The sequence below is a fragment of the Pristiophorus japonicus genome, chromosome 20 (genome assembly GCF_044704955.1).
Source record: "Pristiophorus japonicus isolate sPriJap1 chromosome 20, sPriJap1.hap1, whole genome shotgun sequence".
Taxonomy (NCBI): domain Eukaryota; kingdom Metazoa; phylum Chordata; class Chondrichthyes; family Pristiophoridae; genus Pristiophorus; species Pristiophorus japonicus.
The window spans coordinates 98,376,237-98,398,164 of NC_091996.1; the positions used below are offsets into that span (position 1 = coordinate 98,376,237).

A 21,928-nucleotide genomic window follows, 5' to 3' on the forward strand; every position below is an offset into this window, starting at 1 on the left:
GCAAACTGAGGGAGAGTTGATCATTTGATCATTTGTGCTGTATAAGAACACAAGAACCAGGAGCAGGAGTCAGCCATTTGGCCCTTCGAGCCTGCCTTCTTTTGCACTGAAACAAATTATAACCGTGCTTTTAAATGAGCAGTGCGAGATATTTAGAGGGCACCTTTCAATGCTTCACAAAACCATTCCTTTCGCAACAGCCACCCGGGATTGATTCCCGGTTTGGGAAGTAACTTTGATATCACTGTTTGTAATTGAAGTGGAGTCATTTTATTCAGTTCGATGGATGTCCCAAAGCACTTCAGAGTGGTGTCCAAACAAATGAGTTTGTAATTAAAAACACTGAATATCAGGAGTGGGATTTGAACCCACATCTCCAGAGGAGACTGCGACCTAAACGCAGTCACCTTAGACCGCTCGGCCATCCTGACTGTTAGATACTCCAGTTACAAGTTATTACTCTGGAAAGTTTCAGACCGGGCACTTGTTCAGTGTTACTGGAAGGCCCAGTGACCGGGATATCTCTCCCCCGGGGATTTTAAAGCCCTTTCATTGCACCAATGCAGGGTCAATGAAACTGTGTTTCAGGAACCTTCATGTATACAAACATGGGCACTCTGCACTGTAGACCTTGTGGTACAATGGTAGCGTGTCTGACTCTAGATCAGAAAGCTGTGTGTTCAAATCATGTCGCGGTCACTGTTCTTCTTCCGTAATTGAGATTTGCTGTTTCACAATAACCAGACCCTTGCTCTCCAGTCTGTCTCACTCTTTCCCCAGTGACATGTTCATGTTACAATGAACATTCTGAATCAGACACCTCAAGTAAAGTATGGGCAATGGTTCAACAATTAACGTAAGTATGTAAGGAGCAGGATTCGGCCCCTTGAGCCTGCTCCACCATCCAATAATATTGTGGCTGTTCTGATCCTGCACCCCTCTTGAGTTTCTGCAGTGTTGAGTTCTCGCTATCTGTCCTAAGCTTCCCTTTTCCCTCTGTGTCCCTTGAGGAATTTTTATCCCCTATCTGACTTTACTCGCTCTGTGTTTTAGGAGACTGGTTTAAAATGTTAATTGCACATCATGGAATCAGAGAAATTTACAGCACGGAAGGAGGCCATTCGGCCCATCGTGTCCTCGCCGGCCGACAAGTGTTTAATTTTGGGCCTTTCTCCTCTCTCACTCTGTCCTTTTCCACACAATCAGTTTCCCAGACACACTGAGAGAGTGTTGCTCCTGTTTACAGAACAGGAATCTGTAATGTTTGGCCCAAGGGCCCCTCCAACCCCCGAAAAGTATAAGATAATGAGGGGGCTTGACAAGGTGGGTGCAGAGAGGATGTTTCCACTGATGGGGGAGACTAGAACTAGGGCGCATAGTCTCACAATAAGAGGCCGTCCATTTAAAACTGAGATGAGGAGGAATTTCTTCTCTCAGAGGGTTGTAAATCTGTGGAATTCTCTGCCCCAGAGAGCTGTGGAGGCCGGGACATTGAATATATTTAAGGTGGAGATAGACAGATTTTTGAGCGATAAGGGAGTGAAGGGTTATGGGGAGCGGGCGGGGAAGTGGAGCTGAGTCCATGATCAGATCAGCCACGATCGTATTAAATGGCGGAGCAGGCTCAAGGGGCCGAATGGCCGACTCCTGCTCCTATTTCTGATGTTCTTAAAGCGCTTTGGGATGTGCTAAGCTGCTATATAAATGCAAGTTCTTTCTTTCTTTCGAGGTGCAAAGTGGGGTGACCACACTCACACTGACACTCCCACACACACACTCACTTTCACACATACACACACACTCACTCTCACTCACACTGACACACTCACACTCAAACACACACACTCATACACACTCACTCACTCACTCTCACTCACACTGACACACACTCACTCACTCTCACACACTCACTCTCACTCACACTGACACACTCACACTCAAACACACTCATTCACACACACACTGACACTGACACTCCCACACACACACTCACTGCCACACATACACACCCACTCACTCTCACTCATACTGACACACTCACACTCAAACACACACACTCATTCACACACACACTCACACTGACACTCCCACACACACACTCACTCCCACACATACACACCCACTCACTCTCACTCACACTGACACACTCACACTCACACTGACACACTCACACTCAAACACACACTCATTCACACTCACTCACACACTCACTCTCACTCACACTGACACACACACTAACACTGACACACACACACACTCACTCACACACTCACTCTCACTCACTGACACACATACACACCCACTCACTCTCACTCACACTGACACACTCACACTCAAACACACACACTCATTCACACACACACTCACACTGACACACAGTCACTCACTCACACACTGACACACACACATACTCACTCTCTCACATACACACTCTCACTCACGCACACTCACACACACTTGGCCATGTTACAATCGGGTTCAGAGGTCACAGTGCCAGCCACTGACTCTCTGCTGCTCCCTGCAGGGGAGCTGTGGCAATTGGAGCTGAGGCCAAGGCGGGAAAGTGACTTCATCGCCCTGGCAACAGGCCCCGCCCTTCCCCAGCCGCTCAGTCGGAGGTCGCCCACCGGCACAAACTAAAACACTGGCCGAGGGGGGGGGGACGGACCCTTGGGCCAAACATTACAGCTTCCTGTCCTGTAAACAGGAGCAACACCCTCTCAGTGTGTCTGAGAAACTGATTGTGTGGAAAAGGACAGAGTGAGAGAGGAGAAACGCCCGACATTAAACACTTTAGCAGCTGAGTCACCTTCTGATCCCCCCCACAAACAATGGTTGCGCTCGGGTTAAAGCGCGGCCCCCGGCCCCGGGCGGGACTGAGTCTCGGACCTCGGGCTCCGGGGGAACGCGGCTTCTCGCTTCCACCTCCCTCGCCTCAAACCCCCGCAATGGGCCGTGGCCGCTCGGCACAGAGCGGCTCCTTCATTCATTAATGGCCGTGTGTCCAGCCCTGGGGACTGCGGCGGGGATCTGCTGCCGTCGGCCCGCAGCGTCATTGGGCAGGAGGCAAGAAAAGGCCAACACCATCTGGTCCCTGAGGGCGGCTGGAGCTTTCCGCAACTTTCCGCAAACTTTCCGCAACTTTACACAAACTTTCCACGACTTTCCACAAACTTTCCACAAACTTTCCGCAACTTTCCACAAACTTTCCACGACTTTCCACAAACTTTCCACAAACTTTCCGCAACTTTCCACAAACTTTCCGCAACTTTCCACAAACTTTCCACAAACTTTACACAAGCTTTCCACAAGCTTTCCGCAAACTTTAAGCAACTTGCCACAAACTTGCCACAAACTTTCCGCAACTTTCCACAAACTTGCCACAAACTTTCCACAACTTTCCACAAACTTTACACAACTTTCCGCAAACTTTCCGCAACTTTACACAAACTTTCCACGACTTTCCGCGACTTTCCACAAACTTTCCACAAACTTTCCGCAACTTTACACAAACTTTCCACAAACTTTCCGCAACTTGACACAAACTTTCCGCAACTGTCCACAAACTTTCCACAAACTTTCCGCAATTTTCCGCAACTTTCCACAAACTTTCCACAAACTTTCCGCAACTTTACACAAACTTTCCGCAACTTGACACAAACTTTCCGCAACTTTACACAAACTTTCCACAAACTTTCCGCAACTTTCCACAAACTTTCCACAAACTTTCCACAAACTTTACACAAGCTTTCCACAAACTTTCCACAAACTTTCTGCAACTTTCCACAAACTTGCCGCAAACTTTCCACAAACTTTCCACAACTTTCCACAATTTTCCACAAACTTTACACAACTTTACACAACTTTCTACAAACTTTCCACAACTTTACACAATTTTCCACAAACTTTACACAACTTTCCGCAACTGCACTTCATCCTTGACCAAAGTTCAATCCTTGGCCAAAGTTCCATCATTGAGGGCGTTTTCGCCCCCATCTGACTTTACACACTCTGTGTTTGAGGAGATGGTTTTCAACGTTCATTGCATCATGTAACAATGTACCCCGGACTGCTCCTATTCCATTTTATCACACACAAGTTTTTGCTTCAAAGCTAATGTTCCCGCCCGGGTTCGAACCGGGGACCTTTTGTGTGTGAGGTGAACATAATAACCGCGACACGACAGAAACTGCTGCTGAGCTCGGTGTCCAGAGAGAAATGTTCAACAATAAGCTGAAATGTTCAATCCTCTTCTCTGCAAAAAGTTCCTTTCACAAACATTTCTCTGACCGGAACTGCACCAAACAACAATGTTCTCCTTTCAAAGTCATTAAACTCCCCAATTTCCGCATCTGCAATTTTAAGGACAAGGATTGAAGGCGCTTTGCGATCAGAAAATTGCCAGAACCCCTGTGGTTAATGACGGCTTTTGATGGTTGATTTCCGTACACACCTTGGAATTCAGGAGAACCGGTGTCGTGACGTGGTTTGAAGTTGGAGGTAAACCCGCGGGGCGGAGCCAACAGGCGCCTGGCAGCAATCAGCGACAGGAAGATGCAACTTAAGCAGGCCCGGCTATCAATGGCATTACCATCGCTGAATCCCCCACCATCAACATCCTGGGGGTCACCATTGACAAAGTAAATGAGGAGAAACCTGGCTAGCTCAGTCTGTAGAGCATGAGATTTTTAATTTTAAGGTCATGCGTTCGAGCCCCACCTTGCGTGAATTATTTTCCTTAAACTTTTATGTTGCTTTCACGGGAATTAACCCACACATTCAAAAAGGAGTTAGATATGTCCCTTATGGCTAAAAGGATCAAGGGGTATGGAGAGAAAGCAGGAAAGGGGTACTGAGGGAATGATCAGCCGTGATCATATTGAATGGCGGTGCAGGCTCGAAGGGCCGAATGGCCTGGTCCTGCACCTATTTTGAGGCTGTGCCCCCTAGTTCTAGTCTCCCCGACCAGTGGAAACAACCGCTCTGCCTCTATCTTGTCTATCCCTTTCATTATTTTAAATGTTTCTATAAGATCACCCCTCATCCTTCTGAACTCCAACGAGTAAAGACCCAGTCTACTCAATCTATCATCATAAGGTAACCCCCTCATCTCCGGAATCAGCCGAGTGAATCGTCTCAGTACCCCCTCCAAAGCTAGTATATCCTTCCTTAAGCAAGGTGACCAAAACTGCACGCAGTACTCCAGGTGCGGCCTCACCAATACCCTATACAGTTGCAGCAGGACCTCCCTGCTTTGTACTCCATCCCTCTCGCAATGAAGGCCAACATTCCATTCCACGAGATCTAGGTAGGTAGCCATTGATATTCAGGTTCATATATAAATATATATAAATATATCGACATGTATCGTAACTGTTCCCTGGTGGTCGAGGGGTTAAGACCCGGCGCACTAACCTGGTTTCAATCCTCGATCAATTCATCGCATAAAAATAATTGAGGTCTGTGAGACGATTAATAATTGCTGTAATCACCATGAACACCAATACTTTCTGTGATAGACCGAGCTTACAGACTATCTGGCTTCTCCTGCCCTTTGCCGGACACGTGTTCGGGGTTTAATTTTGTAAACTGGGTGAGTTCACTGATCGCGGGGAGACGGTAGGAGCCTCTGTGGCCCCACTGTGAGGATGTGGAAGTGAACACGGTGACTGGGTGATCCGTGACATTTCTGTAAAGGGCAGCGGAGGAGAAGGATTGAGAACATTCAGTGTGGGACAGAAGTTGTTTCAGGTGAGCCAACACATTCCCGATCAGCACAGAGGGAGCTCACTGGTCATCTCCTCGCTGTTGGGGCTGTTGTACCAGAGGTTTCTGTAGTGCAGTGGTTATCACGTTTGCTTTGCACGCAAAAGATCCCGGGCAGAAACATTATGTTTAAACTTGCTGTGGATGAACAATCGTAGGCGAGTTTAGTCTGTGGCTCTCGTATCGGACTGTTCAGCCATCAAAGGACTCACTTTGGGAGTGGAAGCAAGCCCCTCCTCGATCCCGAGGGACTGCCTCTGATGGTGTCGATGATTTGCGTGTGAGGCCAACGTGTTAACCGTTACACTGCGGAAACATCTCCACTTTCAGCACCAGATTACCAGAATTAAACCCAATGGGATCGGGAGAAAAGTTCCTCATATGCTCAGAGCAAAATATATCATATGACAATAGAATTTTATGAATTAGTTAATGATGTTTAAATCAATGCTTCTTTTTTTTTTTACACAGGAGATGCACATAGATGTATAAAATAGATGAACTATTTTTTTTATAAGGTTTTGAATTAAAAGTACAATTTCCCTGACCGGGAATTAAACCCAGGCTATGGTGGTAAGAGCACCAAATCCTAACCACTAGACCATCAGGGAACCCAGCACTACTGGCTCACTGCATCGTTATAGTTGGTGACATTATTGGCCTTTTCAATCCATTTGTTTCACACTGAAACAAATTGGAACCGTGATCATAAATTAACGCCACTTTCAGATCGCCTTGAAGTGATTCGTTAAATCCACTCCTTACACCATCACAACACAGCTTTCAGTCTTGGTCAGATATCGTTTTCATAGAATGGTCTCGTGGCCATTGCCCAGTACAAAAAAGTCTCTGAGCATTTGCTCCAGGTAGCCATCAAACTCACATTGTCCTACAAGTCGCCTTAGCTCGGTGATGTAGCTCACCACTTCCTGATCTTCAGATCGCTGGCACGTGTAGAACCGATACCTCGCCATAGCATGCTCTCCCTTGGGTTAAGATGCTCCAGAACCAGTGTACACAGCTCCTCATACGACTTATCTGTGGGTTTCACCAGAGCCAGAGATTCTTCATGAGGCTGTAGGTCGGTGCCCCACAGACTGTGAGGAGGACCGCTCTCCTTTTTGCAGCGCTTCCTTCTCCGTCCAGCTCGTTAGCTACAATGTACTGGTCTTGCCGTTCGACATAGGCGTCCCAGTCCTCACCCTCCGAGAACTTCTCCAGGATGCCCACAGTTTGCTGCATCTTTGTGTTGGATTCGTATACTCGTCGCCAGTTATTGTGTTCCTAACACAGATGATGCTGCATACAGGGAGGTTAAAGTAACAATGACCTCAGTCTTTCATAAGACACTCCAGAGTGAGGAACTGGCCTTAGGGGCCGGCTTAAATACACTGCTCCCAGGGGTGCTGGGATCCCTTGGGATTTCAGGGGATGAGCGGAACATGGGAGTGCATGCTTTACAGATACACAACACATAGGTTGCCTCAACTTTGATTTCTGCCAACATCCCTTGTGTTTAACCTTCGCCGCACCTCCGCCACGATCTCTCGCCGTTCCTCCACCACAATCTCTCACCGTTCCTCCACCACAATCTCTCACCTTCCTCCACCACGATCTCTCACCGTTCCTCCACCACAATCTCTCACCGTTCCTCCACCACGATCTCTCACCTTCCTCCACCACGATCTCTCACCATTCCTTCACCACGATCTCTCACCGTTCCTCCACCCCGATCACTCACCGTTCCTCCACCACGATCTCTCACCGTTCCTCCACCACGATCTCTCACCTTTCCTCCACCACGATCTCTCACCGTTCCTCCACCCCGATCTCTCACCGTTCCTCCACCCCGATCTCTCACCGTTCCTCCACCCCGATCTCTCACCGTTCCCCCACCACGATCTCTCACCGTTCCTCCACCCCGATCTCTCACCGTTCCTCCACCACGATCTCTCACCGTTCCTCCACCCCGATCTCTCACCGTTCCTCCACCACGATCTCTCACCGTTCCTCCACCCCGATCTCTCACCGTTCCTCCACCACGATCTCTCACCGTTCCTCCACCCCGATCTCTCACCGTTCCTCCACCCCGATCTCTCACCGTTCCTCCACCACGATCTCTCACCGTTCCTCCACCACGATCTCTCACCGTTCCTCCACCACGATCTCTCACTGTTCCTCCACCACGATCTCTCACCGTTCCTCCACCCCGATCTCTCACCGTTCCTCCACCACGATCTCTCACCGTTCCTCCACCACGATCTCTCACTGTTCCTCCACCACGATCTCTCACCGTTCCACCGCCACGATGTCTCACCGTTCCTCCGCCACGATCTCTCACCGCTCCTCCATCACGATCTCTCACCGTTCCATCGCCACGATGTCTCACCGTTCCTCCACCACGATCTCTCACCGCTCCTCCGCCACGATGTCTCACCGCTCCTCCGCCACGATGTCTCACCGTTCCTCCACCACGATCTCTCACCGTTCCTCCACCACGATCTTTCACCGTTCCTCCACCCCGATCTCTCACCGCTCCTCCACCACGATCTTTCACCGTTCCTCCACCACGATCTTTCACCATGCCTTCACCACGATCTCTCACCGCTCCTCCACCACGATCTCTCACTGCTCCTCCACCACGATCTCTCACCGCTCCTCCACCACGATCTCTCACCGCTCCTCCACCACGATCTTTCACCGCTCCTCCACCACGATCTCTCACCGCTCCTCCACCACGATCTTTCACCGCTCCTCCACCATGATCTCTCACTATTCCTCCACCACGACCTCTCACCGCTCCTCCACCACGATCTCTCGCCGCTCCTCCACCACGATCTTTCACCGCTCCTCCACCACGATCTTTCACCGCTCCTCCACCACGATCTCTCGCCGCTCCTCCACCACGATCTTTCACCGCTCCTCCACCACGATCTTTCACCGCTCCTCCACCACGATCTCTCACTATTCCTCCACCACGACCTCTCACCGCTCCTCCACCACGATCTCTCGCCGCTCCTCCACCACGATCTTTCACCGCTCCTCCACCACGATCTCTCACTATTCCTCCACCACGACCTCTCACCGCTCCTCCACCACGATCTCTCGCCGCTCCTCCACCACGATCTTTCACCGCTCCTCCACCATGATCTCTCACCGCTCCTCCACCACGATCTTTCACCGCTCCTCCACCATGATCTCTCACTATTCCTCCACCACGACCTCTCACCGCTCCTCCACCACGATCTCTCGCCGCTCCTCCACCACGATCTTTCACCGCTCCTCCACCACGATCTTTCACCGCTCCTCCACCACGATCTCTCGCCGCTCCTCCACCACGATCTTTCACCGCTCCTCCACCACGATCTTTCACCGCTCCTCCACCACGATCTCTCACTATTCCTCCACCACGACCTCTCACCGCTCCTCCACCACGATCTCTCGCCGCTCCTCCACCACGATCTTTCACCGCTCCTCCACCACGATCTCTCACTATTCCTCCACCACGACCTCTCACCGCTCCTCCACCACGATTTCTCGCCGCTCCTCCACCACGATCTTTCACCGCTCCTCCACCATGATCTCTCACCGCTCCTCCACCAAGATCTCTCACCGCTCCTCCACCACGATCTCTCGCCGCTCCTCCGCCACGATCTCTCGCCGCTCCTCCACCACGATCTCTCACCGTTCCTCCACCCCGATCTCTCACCGTTCCTCCACCCCGATCTCTCACCGTTCCTCCACACTGACCTTCCCGCTCCTCCGCTGTACCTGGGCCCCGCCGATGTTCCTGCCCACGGACCAAACGGTGACCTGGGTTTTGATGATGTGCAGCAGAGCAGGTCTCCAGACGTCCTGGTTCACCCTTGCCACTGGACCAAGGCCTCGCTCTGTCAAGCCCGTTTGGTGGCTGGTGTACAACGGTCACCCCACGTTAAAACAATCCACCCACAGGCATCTTCCACCTTTGATTGGAGTTCAGGACTGGAACATCGGGTCCTTCATTGAAACACCTGTGAACCCATGTGGATGTAAGCCTTCCTCGTTCGAGGACCAGCCTATGATGATGATGATGATGATGTGTGGGACCTTACCAAATGCCTGCTGGAAACCATCAGATTAAATCGAGTAAGACCCGTCTCTTGATTCAGTTTTCACTGACCTTGCCTTAGGAAGGCTATATTGGCTTTGGAGGGAGCACTGTGTCGGTTTCCCAGAATGATACCTGGATTCCAAGGTTTAAATTAAGATATGAGATTACACCCACTGGAAATTAGAGGGTCGAGCAGTGATTTGATCAAAATTTTCAAGATAATAAGGGAACAGATAGAGTAGATAGAGAGAAATGATTCCCGCTGGTTGGGGAGTCCCAAACTAGGGGCCATAGTCTAAACATTAGAGCCAGACGTTTCAGTAGTGAAATTCGGAAACATTCCTACACACACAGGATGGGAGAGGTTTGGAACTTCCTTCTGCAAAGGTCAGTTGGTGCTGGGTCAGTTGTTCATTTAACATCGCATTTTGACCAAAGGTATTAAGGAATATGGGCCAAAGGCGGGTATATGGAGTTTGTTCACAGATCAGCCATGATCACATTGAATGGCGGAACCGGCTCGAGGGGCTGAATGGGCCTCCTCCTGTTCCTGTGTAACAGGCTCGAGGGGCTGAATGGGCTTCCTTCTGTTCCTGTGTAACAGGCTTGAGGGGCTGAATGGGCCTCCTCCTGTTCCTGTGTAACAGGCCTGAGGGGCTGAATGGGCCTCCTTCTGCTCCTGTGTAACAGGCTCGAGGGGCTGAATGGGCCTCCTCCTGTTCCTGTGTAACAGGCTGAAGGGGCTGAATGGGCCTCCTCCTGTTCCTGTGTAACAGGCTCGAGGGGCTGAATGGGCCTCCTCCTGTTCCTGTGTAACAGGCTGGAGGGGCTGAATGGGCCTCCTCCTGTTCCTGTGTAACAGGCCTGAGGGGCTGAATGGGCCTCCTCCTGCTCCTGTGTAACAGGCTCGAGGGGCCGAATGGGCCTCCTCCTGTTCCTGTGTAACAGGCTGAAGGGGCTGAATGGGCCTCCTCCTGTTCCTGTGTAACAGGCTCGAGGGGCTGAATGGGCCTCCTCCTGTTCCTGTGTAACAGGCTCGAGGGGCTGAATGCGCCTCCTTCTGTTCCTGTGTAACAGGCTTGAGGGGCTGAATGGGCCTCCTCCTGTTCCTGTGTAACAGGCCTGAGGGGCTGAATGGGCCTCCTTCTGCTCCTGTGTAACAGGCTCGAGGGGCTGAATGGGCCTCCTCCTGTTCCTGTGTAACAGGCTGAAGGGGCTGAATGGGCCTCCTCCTGTTCCTGTGTAACAGGCTCGAGGGGCTGAATGGGCCTCCTCCTGTTCCTGTGTAACAGGCTGGAGGGGCTGAATGGGCCTCCTCCTGTTCCTGTGTAACAGGCCTGAGGGGCTGAATGGGCCTCCTCCTGCTCCTGTGTAACAGGCTCGAGGGGCCGAATGGGCCTCCTCCTGTTCCTGTGTAACAGGCTGAAGGGGCTGAATGGGCCTCCTCCTGTTCCTGTGTAACAGGCTCGAGGGGCTGAATGGGCCTCCTCCTGTTCCTGTGTAACAGGCTGAAGGGGCTGAATGGGCCTCCTCCTGTTCCTGTGTAACAGGCTCGAGGGGCTGAATGGGCCTCCTCCTGTTCCTGTGTAACAGGCTGGAGGGGCTGAATGGGCCTCCTCCTGTTCCTGTGTAACAGGCCTGAGGGGCTGAATGGGCCTCCTCCTGCTCCTGTGTAACAGGCTCGAGGGGCCGAATGGGCCTCCTCCTGTTCCTGTGTAACAGGCTCGAGGGGCTGAATGGGCCTCCTCCTGTTCCTGTGTAACAGGCTCGAGGGGCTGAATGGGCCTCCTCATGTTCCTGTGTAACAGGCTCGAGGGGCTGAATGGCCACCTCCTGTTCCTGTGTAACAGGCTCGAGGGGCTGAATGAGCCTCATCCTGTTCCTGTGTAACAGGCTCGAGGGGCTGAATGGGTCTCCTCCTGTTCCTGTGTAACAGGCTCGAGGGGCTGAATGAGCCTCATCCTGTTCCTGTGTAACAGGCTCGAGGGGCTGAATGGCCTCCTTCTGTTCCTGTGCAACAGGCTTGAGGGGCTGAATGGGCCTCCTCCTGTTCCTGTGTAACAGGCTCGAGGGGCTGAATGGGCCTCCTCCTGTTCCTGTGTAACAGGCTCGAGGGGCTGAATGGGCCTCCTTCTGTTCCTGTGTAACAGGCTTGAGGGGCTGAATGGGCCTCCTCCTGTTCCTGTGTAACAGGCCTGAGGGGCTGAATGGGCCTCCTTCTGCTCCTGTGTAACAGGCTCGAGGGGCTGAATGGGCCTCCTCCTGTTCCTGTGTAACAGGCTGAAGGGGCTGAATGGGCCTCCTCCTCTTCCTGTGTAACAGGCTCGAGGGGCTGAATGGGCCTCCTCCTGTTCCTGTGTAACAGGCTGGAGGGGCTGAATGGGCCTCCTCCTGTTCCTGTGTAACAGGCCTGAGGGGCTGAATGGGCCTCCTCCTGCTCCTGTGTAACAGGCTCGAGGGGCCGAATGGGCCTCCTCCTGTTCCTGTGTAACAGGCTCGAGGGGCTGAATGGCCACCTCCTGTTCCTGTGTAACAGGCTCGAGGGGCTGAATGGGCCTCCTCCTGTTCCTGTGTAACAGGCTCAAGGGGCTGAATGGGCCTCCTCCTGTACCTGTGTAACAGACTCGAGGGGCTGAATGGGCCTCCTGTTCCTGTGTAACAGGCTCGAGGGGCTGAATGGGCCTCCTCCTGTACCTGTGTAACAGGCTCGAGGGGCTGAATGGGCCTCCTCCTGTACCTGTGTGTAAGGTCTGGGAAACAAAGGGAGGTGATATGAGAAAACATAAACTAAATGGTATTGTGTTAAAAGGGAAGCAGAAGGATTGAGTTATTTACAGAAATCTTTGAAGCTGGGTAGATAAGTTGCTAAGTTGTTTAAAAAGAATACAGGGTCCTTGGCTTTATATGTAGTGAAATAGAGGACACCAGCGAGGAAGTTATACCATACCTTTTCAACCCCGGTTTAGGCCTCAGTTGGAGAACTGTTTACAGTTCTGAGCACCACAATTTAGGAAGGATATCAAGGCATTGGAGAGAACGTAAGAAATATATAAGAAACATTTTCTGTTGTTGTTGAAGACACAAACACAGGCATTCATCGAGAATCAACCTGCAGGTGACCACACAAAGATTAAAGAGAGCCAGAGAGACCGACAGAATCGGGAAACACCGGCAAATAGACAAGAGATATTGACAAGGACTGAAAACACTTTGCGATCAGAAAATTGCCGGAGCCCCTGTGGTTAATGACACGGCTTTTGATGATTGATCTCCGTATATGCCTTGAAATTCAGGAGAACCTGTTTCGATGTTTGAAGTTCGAGATAAACCCACGGGGCGATCCCAACAGGCGCCTGGCAGCAATCAGCAACAGGAAGATACAACTTAAGCAGGCCCGAGCTCAGTCGGTCGAGTATAAGACTCTTAATCTCAGGGTCGTGGGTTCGAGCCCCATGTTGGGTGAATTATTTTCCTTAAACTTTTATGTTGCTTTCACGGGAAAACATCATTAATGAACCATTAATCTTCTTTTGCACAATGAAAGAAATGCGAACTGAGGGAGAGTTGATCATTTGATCATTTGTGCTGTATAAGAACACAAGAACCAGGAGCAGGAGTCAGCCATTTGGCCCTTCGAGCCTGCCTTCTTTTGCACTGAAGCAAATTATAACCGTGTTTTTAAATGAGCAGTGCGAGATATTTAGAGGGCACCTTTCAATGCTTCACATTCCGAGGTCCGAGGTCGCTTGCATCATGTGACGATGTACCCCGGACTGCTCTTGTTCCATTTTATCGCACATTAGTTTTTGGTTCAAAAATAATATCAGAAGTGGGACATAAACCCACATCTCCAGAGGAGACAGTGACCTGAACACACCCTGACTATTCAGTGCTGTGTGTGGCCACCTGCAGGTTGATTTTGAACTTTTGTGTCCTGTCACATGAAATAAATGAGTGCAGCAGGTGTATCTCTGCCTGACACCGGGGAAACAGTGAGACCTTGCATAGTGTTGTGGTTTAATCACAGCAATATCTGCAGTCAGGAGCTGAAAAGGACGAAGAGCTGAAAAAACACAAGAAAAAAGCTCAGAAATGTCAGCAATTGTGGTAAACTCTTTAATGTGTTTCCTGCTCGTTTAGTGATGCGGTGCTCACAGAGGGAGCCCGGATTCAGAAAGTAACTCTTTCATTCAAAATCTTTAAAATAATGACATGCAACGAATTAAACTGTGTGTCGGGGGATGGGGGTGGGTGAAGATTATTTGTTTTATTCCCCATTCATTAACCGACAGCGATGTTTTGTAGAATTGTTACTGAGGGACAGAGGAAACTTCAATAACTGAACTTTAATCATTTGCAAAACTTTAATCATTGAAGAAGTTTTCTCCCCTATCTGACTTTACACACTCTGTATTTAGGAGACTGGTTTAAAATGTTCAGTGCTCATGCGACACGGAACCTGGGGCGACTTTTGGTCAATTTATTTCACAGCAAAAATAGTCTCCAAAATAATGTTTCTGCCTGGGCTCGAACCAGGGACCTTTCGCGTGTGAGGCGAACGTGATAACCGCTACACTACAGAAACACTGTGGTTAAAGTAATCTTAGGGATATAACCAGAGCTTTAACCCACACAGCTGGCCGAGACTTCAGGAGCTGGTTTGACGAGAATAGAATGACGGTGCTATATTTCGGAAGGCTGTGAGTGTGGCAGGAATTGATCTCGTGTTTCCCAGACTTTACACATAGGAACAGGAGCTGGCCATTTAGCAGCGAGTGGTTAGGATCTGGAATGCACGGCTTGAAAGGGCGGTGGAGACAGACTCAATCTTATCTTTCAGACGGGAGTTGGATAAGTGTCTGAAGGAAAAACAATTGCAGGGCTCCGGGGAAAGGGCGGGGGAGTGGGACTCGCTGAGAGTCGGCACGGGCTCGAAGGGCCGAATGGCCTTCCGTGCTGTAACCATTCCATGATTCGATAAGTTAGTGGCACATTTCATAGTGTGGCTGGAAGCACAACATTGCAAAGGGACATGGATTGAGTCGGCAAAACTAGAGGCATCTGATTCAGGAGAATCGCGGGGCACGGAAATTCGGGAGTTTAATGACTTTGAAAGGAACATTTTTGTTTTGTGCTGTTTCGGTCAGCGGTTTTCCATGAAAGCAACATTCAATGAAAAGAAATGTCATCGCCCAACGTGGGGCTCGAACCCACGACCCTGAGATTAAGAGTCTCATGCTCTACCGACTGAGCTAGCCGGGCTTCTGTCCAATGCAGGTTTTTATCACTCATTGCAGCCAGGCGCCTGTTGGCTCCGCCCCAGATGTTTAAACTTGTTGTTGAAGAACTGCCAGGGTCTTCTTGAATGGTGGACCAGGCTCGAGGGGCCGAATGGCCTACTCCGGCCCCTAATCCTTACGTGTTTATGTTTACGGCTTTATGCGGAGCTCCTTCATGGTAAACGAGCCAAAGGAGGACAGAGGAAACGTTACAAGGACACCCTCAAAGCCCCCCTGGTAAAGTGCGACATCACCACTGACACCTGGGAGACCCTGGCCACAGACCGCCCGAGGTGGAGAAAGTCCATCGGGGAGGGCGTTGAGCTCTTTGAGTCTCGACGCAAGGAGCATGAAGAGACCAAGCGCAGGCAGCGGAAGGAGCACGCGGCAAACCAGTCCCACCCACCCCTTCCCTCGACGTATGTCTGTCCCACCTGTAACAGGGTCTGTGGCTCTCGTATCCGACTGTTCAGCCATCAAAGGACTCACTTTGGGAGTGGAAGCAAGCCCCTCCTCGATCCCGAGGGACTGCCTCTGATGGTGTCGATGATTTGCGTGTGAGGCCAACGTGTTAACCGTTACACTGCGGAAACATCTCCACTTTCAGCACCAGATTACCAGAATTAAACCCAATGTGATCGGGAGAAAAGTTCCTCATATGCTCAGAGCAAAATATATCATATGACAATAGAATTTTATGAATTAGTTAATGATGTTTAAATCAATGCTTCTTTTTTTTTACACAGGAGATGCACATAGATGTGTAAAATAGATGAACTATTTTTTTTATAAGGTTTTGAATTAAAAGTACAATTTCCCTGACCGGGAATTAAACCCAGGCTATGGTGGTAAGAGCACCAAATCCTAACCACTAGACCATCAGGGAACCCAGCACTACTGGCTCACTGCATCGTTATAGTTGGTGACATTATTGGCCTTTTCAATCCATTTGTTTCACACTGAAACAAATTGGAACCGTGATCATAAATTAACGCCACTTTCAGATCGCCTTGAAGTGATTCGTTAAATCCACTCCTTACACCATCACAACACAGCTTTCAGTCTTGGTCAGATATCGTTTTCATAGGATGGTCTCGTGGCCATTGCCCAGTACAAAAAAGTCTCTGAGCATTTGCTCCAGGTAGCCATCAAACTCACATTGTCCTACAAGTCGCCTTAGCTCGGTGATGTAGCTCACCACTTCCTGATCTTCAGATCGCTGGCACGTGTAGAACCGATACCTCGCCATAGCATGCTCTCCCTCGGGTTAAGATGCTCCAGAACCAGTGTACACAGCTCCTCATACGACTTATCTGTGGGTTTCACCAGAGCCAGAGATTCTTCATGAGGCTGTAGGTCGGTGCCCCACAGACTGTGAGGAGGACCGCTCTCCTTTTTGCAGCGCTTCCTTCTCCGTCCAGCTCGTTGGCTACAAAGTACTGGTCTAGCCGTTCGACATAGGCTTCCCAGTCCTCACCCTCCGAGAACTTCTCCAGGATGCCCACAGTTTGCTGCATCTTTGTGTTGGATTCGTATTCTCGTCGCCAGTTATTGTGGTCCTAACACAGATGATGCTGCACACAGGGAGGTTAAAGTAACAGTGACCTCAGTCTTTCATAAGACACTCCAGAGTGAGGAACTGGCCTTAGGGGCCGGCTTAAATACACTGCTCCCAAGGGATGCTGGGATCCCTTGGGACTTCAGGGGATGAGCTCCCTGGTGGCGGAACATGGGAGTGCATGCTTTACAGATACGCAACACACACGTTGCCTCAACTTTGATTTCTGCCAACATCCCTTGTGTTTAACCTTCGCCGCACCTCCGCCATGATCTCTCACCGTTCCTCCACCACGATCTCTCACCGTTCCTCCACCACGATCTCTCACCGTTCCTCCACCACGATCTCTCACCGTTCCTCCACCACGATCACTCACCGCTCCTCCACCCCGATCTCTCACCGTTCCTCCGCCACAATCTCTCACCGTTCCTCCACCCCGATCTCTCACCGTTCCTCCGCCACGATCTCTCACCGTTCCTCCACCACGATCTCTCACCGTTCCTCCACCACGACCTCTCACCGTTCCTCCGCCACGATCTCTCGTCACTCCTCCACCACGATCTCTCACCGTTCCTCCACCACGATCTCTCACCGTTCCTCCACCCCGATCTCTCACCATTCCTCCACCCCGATCTCTCACCGTTCCTCCACCACGATCTCTCACCGTTCCTCCACCACGATCTCTCACCGTTCCTCCACCCCGATCTCTCACCGTTCCTCCACCACGATCTCTCACCGTTCCTCCACCCCGATCTCTCACCATTCCTCCACCCCGATCTCTCACCGTTCCTCCACCACGATCTCTCACCGTTCCTCCACCACGATCTCTCACCGTTCCTCCACCCCGATCTCTCACCATTCCTCCACCACGATCTCTCACCGTTCCTCGGCCACGATCTCTCACCGCTCCTCCACCACGATCTCTCACCGTTCCTCCACCCCGATCTCTCACCGTTCCTCCACCCCGATCTCTCACCATTCCTCCACCACGATCTCTCACCGTTCCTCCACCCCGATCTCTCACCATTCCTCCACCACGATCTCTCACCGTTCCTCCGCCACGATCTCTCGCCGTTCCTCCACCCCGATCTCTCACTATTCCTCGGCCACGATCTCTCGCCGTTCCTCCACCCCGATCTCTCACTATTCCTCGGCCACGATCTCTCACCATTCCTCCACCCCGATCTCTCACTATTCCTCGGCCACGATCTCTCACCGTTCCTCCACCACGATCTCTCATCGTTCCTCCGCCACGATCTCTCACCGTTCCTCCGCCACGATCTCTCACCGTTCCTCCACCACGATCTCTCACCGTTCCTCCACCCCGATCTCTCGCCGTTCCTCCGCCACGATCTCTCGCCGTTTCTCCACCACGATCTCTCACCATTCCTCCATCATGATCTCTCACCATTCCTCCACCACGACCTCTCGCCGTTCCTCCACCACGATCTCTCACCGTTCCTCCACCACGATCTCTCACCGTTCCTCCACACTGACCTTCCCGCTCCTCCGCTGTACCTGGGCCCCGCCGATGTTCCTGCCCACGCACCAAACGGTGACCTGGGTTTTGATGACGTGCAGCAGAGCAGGTCTCCAGCCGTCCTGGTTAACCCTTGCCACTGGACCAAGACCTCGCTCTGTCAACCCCGTGTGGTGGCTGGTGTGCAACGGTCACCCCACGTTAAAACAATCCACCCACAGGCATCTTCCACCCTTTGATTGGAGTTCAGGACTGGAACATCGGGTCCTTCATTGAAACACCTGTGAACCCATGTGGAAGTAAGCCTTCCTCGTTCGAGGACCCGCCTATGATGATGATGATGATGATGTGTGGGACCTTACCAAGTGCCTGCTGGAAACCATCAGATTAAATCGAGTAAGACCCGTCCCTTGATTCAGTTTTCACTGAATCTATATCTATATCTGAAAGGCTATATTGGCTTTGGAGGGAGCACTGTGTCGGTTTCCCAGAATGATACCTGGATTCCAAGGTTTAAATTAAGATATGAGATTACACCCACTGGAAATTAGAGGGTCGAGCAGTGATTTGATCAAAATTTTCAAGATAATAAGGGAACAGATAGAGTAGATAGAGAGAAATGATTCCCGCTGGTTGGGGAGTTCCAGACTAGGGGCCATAGTCTAAACATTAGAGCCAGACGTTTCAGTAGTGAAATTCAGAAACATTCCTGCACACACAAGATGGGAGAGGTTTGGAACTCCCTTCTGCAAAGGGCAGTTGGTGCTGGGTCAGTTGTTCATTTAACATCGCATTTTGACCAAAGGTATTAAGGAATATGGGCCAAAGGCGGGTATATGGAGTTTGTTCACAGATCAGCCATGATCACATTGAATGGCGGAACCGGCTCGAGGGGCTGAATGGGCCTCCTCCTGTTCCTGTGTAACAGGCTCGAGGGGCTGAATGGCCTCCTCCTGTTCCTGTGTAACAGGCTCGAGGGGCTGAATGGGCCTCCTCCTGTTCCTGTGTAACAGACTCGAGGAGCTGAATGGGCCTCCTCCTGTTCCTGTGTAACAGGCTCGAGGGGCTGAATGGGCCTCCTCCTGTTCCTGTGTAACAGGCTTGAGGGGCTGAATGGGCCTCCTCCTGTTCCTGTGTAACAGGCCTGAGGGGCTGAATGGGCCTCCTCCTGCTCCTGTGTAACAGGCTCGAGGGGCTGAATGGGCCTCCTCCTGTTCCTGTGTAACAGGCTGAAGGGGCTGAATGGGCCTCCTCCTGTTCCTGTGTAACAGGCACGAGGGGCTGAATGGGCCTCCTCCTGTTCCTGTGTAACAGGCTCGAGGGCCTGAATGGGCCTCCTCCTCTTCCTGTGTAACAGGCTCGAGGGGCTGAATGGGCCTCCTCCTGTTCCTGTGTAACAGGCTCGAGGGGCTGAATGGGCCTCCTCCTGTACCTGTGTAACAGACTCGAGGGGCTGAATGGGCCTCCTCATGTTCCTGTGTAACAGGCTCGAGGGGCTGAATGGCCACCTCCTGTTCCTGTGTAACAGGCTCGAGGGGCTGAATGGGGCTCCTCCTGTTCCTGTGTAACAGGCTTAAGGGGCTGAATGGGCCTCCTCCTGTACCTGTGTAACAGACTCGAGGGGCTGAATGGGCCTCCTCCTGTACCTGTGTGTAAGGTCTGGGAAACAAAGGGAGGTGATATGAGAAAACATAAACTAAATGGTATTGTGTTAAAAGGGAAGCAGAAGGATTGAGTGATTTACACACAGAAATCTTTGAAGCTGGGTAGATAAGTTGCTACGTTGTTTAAAAAGAATACAGGGCCCTTGGCTTTATATGTAGTGAAATAGAGGACACCAGCGAGGAAGTTATACCATACCTTTTCAACCCCGGTTTAGGCCTCAGTTGGAGAACTGTTTACAGTTCTGAGCACCACAATTTAGGAAGGATATCAAGGCATTGGAGAGAACGTAAGAAATATATAAGAGACATTTTCTGTTGTTGTTGAAGACACAAACACAGGCATTCATCGAGAATCAACCTGCAGGTGACCACACATAGATTAAAGAGAGCCAGAGAGACCGACAGAATCGGGAAACACCGGCAAATAGACAAGAGATATTGACAAGGACTGAAAACACTTTGCGATCAGAAAATTGCCGGAGCCCCTGTGGTTAATGACACGGCTTTTGATGATTAATCTCCGGACATGCCTTGAAATTCAGGAGAACCTGTTTCGATGTTTGAAGTTCGAGATAAACCCACGGGGCGATCCCAACAGGCGCCTGGCAGCAATCAGCAACAGGAAGATACAACTTAAGCAGGCCTGAGCTCAGTCGGCAGAGGAAAAGACTCTTAATCTCCGGGTCGTGGGTTCGAGCCCCATGTTGGGTGGAATATTTTCCTTCAACTTTTATGTTGCTTTCACGGGAAAACATCATTAATGAACCCATAATCTTCTTTTGCCCAATGAAAGAAATGCGAACTGAGGGAGAGTTGATCATTTGATCATTTGTGCTGTGCTCTGTATAAGAACACAAGAACCAGGAGCAGGAGTCGGCCATTTGGCCCTTCGAGCCTGCCTTCTTTTGCACTGAAACAAATTATAACCGTGTTTTTAAATGAGCAGTGCGAGATATTTAGAGGGCACCTTTCAATGCTTCACATTCCGAGGTCCGAGGTCGCTTGCATCATGTGACAATGTACCCCGGACTGCTCTTGTTCCATTTTATCGCACATTAGTTTTTGGTTCAAAAATAATATCAGAAGTGGGACATAAACCCACATTTCCAGAGGAGACAGTGACCTGAACACACCCTGACTATTCAGTGCTGTGTGTGGCCACCTGCAGGTTGATTTTGAACTTTTGTGTCCTGTCACATGAAATAAATGAGTGCAGCAGGTGTATCTCTGCCTGACACCGGGGAAACAGTGAGACCTTGCATTGTGTTGAGGTTTAATCACAGCAATATCTGCAGTCAGGAGCTGAAAAGGACGAAGAGCTGAAAAAACACAAGAAAAAAGCTCAGAAATGTCAGCAATTGTGGTAAACTCTTTAATGTGTTTCCTGCTCGTTTAGTGATGCGGTGCTCACAGAGGGAGCCCGGATTCAGAAAGTAACTCTTTCATTCAAAATCTTTAAAATAATGACATGCAACGAATTAAACTGTGTGTCGGGGGATGGGGGTGGGTGAAGATTATTTGTTTTATTCCCCATTCATTAACCGACAGCGATGTTTTGTAGAATTGTTACTGAGGGACAGAGGAAACTTCAATAACTGAACTTTCATCATTGAAGGATTTTGAATCATTGATGAAGTTTTCTCCCCTCTCTGACTTTACTCACTCTGTATTTAGGAGACTGGTTTAAAATGTTCAGTGCTCATGCAACAAGGAACCTGGGGCGACTTTTGGTCAATTTATTTCACAGCAAAAATAGTCTCCAAAATAATGTTTCTGCCTGGGCTCGAACCGGGGACCTTTCGCGTGTGAGGCAAACATGATAACCGCTACACTACAGAAACACTGTGGTTAAAGTAATCTTAGGTATATAACCAGAGCTTTAACCCACACAGCTGGCCGAGACTTCAGGAGCTGGTTTGACGAGAATAGAATGACGGTGCTATATTTCAGAAGGCTGTGAGTGTGGCAGGAATTGATCTCGTGTTTCCCAGACTTTACACATAGGAACAGGAGCTGGCCATTTAGCAGCGAGTGGTTAGGATCTGGAATGCACGGCTTGAAAGGGCGGTGGAGACAGACCCAATCTTA

The 21,928-nt window shown here is 50.5% G+C and overlaps 6 non-coding genes across 6 annotated transcripts; all 6 read right to left on the reverse strand.

The window, feature by feature from the left end:
- Positions 1-347: 347 nt before the first annotated feature.
- Positions 348-431, reverse strand: trnal-uag (transfer RNA leucine (anticodon UAG)). The gene has a single exon. It is a non-coding gene; the product is annotated as a tRNA-Leu (tRNA).
- A 5,874-nt stretch (positions 432-6,305) lies between these two features.
- On the reverse strand, positions 6,306-6,377 carry trnak-cuu (transfer RNA lysine (anticodon CUU)). The gene has a single exon. It is a non-coding gene; the product is annotated as a tRNA-Lys (tRNA).
- Positions 6,378-14,371: 7,994 nt separating this feature from the next.
- Positions 14,372-14,444, reverse strand: trnav-cac (transfer RNA valine (anticodon CAC)). Its single transcript has one exon. It is a non-coding gene; the product is annotated as a tRNA-Val (tRNA).
- A 604-nt stretch (positions 14,445-15,048) lies between these two features.
- On the reverse strand, positions 15,049-15,121 carry trnak-cuu (transfer RNA lysine (anticodon CUU)). The gene has a single exon. It is a non-coding gene; the product is annotated as a tRNA-Lys (tRNA).
- Positions 15,122-15,952: 831 nt separating this feature from the next.
- trnak-cuu (transfer RNA lysine (anticodon CUU)) lies at positions 15,953-16,024 on the reverse strand. Its single transcript has one exon. It is a non-coding gene; the product is annotated as a tRNA-Lys (tRNA).
- A 5,584-nt stretch (positions 16,025-21,608) lies between these two features.
- On the reverse strand, positions 21,609-21,681 carry trnav-cac (transfer RNA valine (anticodon CAC)). The gene has a single exon. It is a non-coding gene; the product is annotated as a tRNA-Val (tRNA).
- Positions 21,682-21,928: the final 247 nt, after the last annotated feature.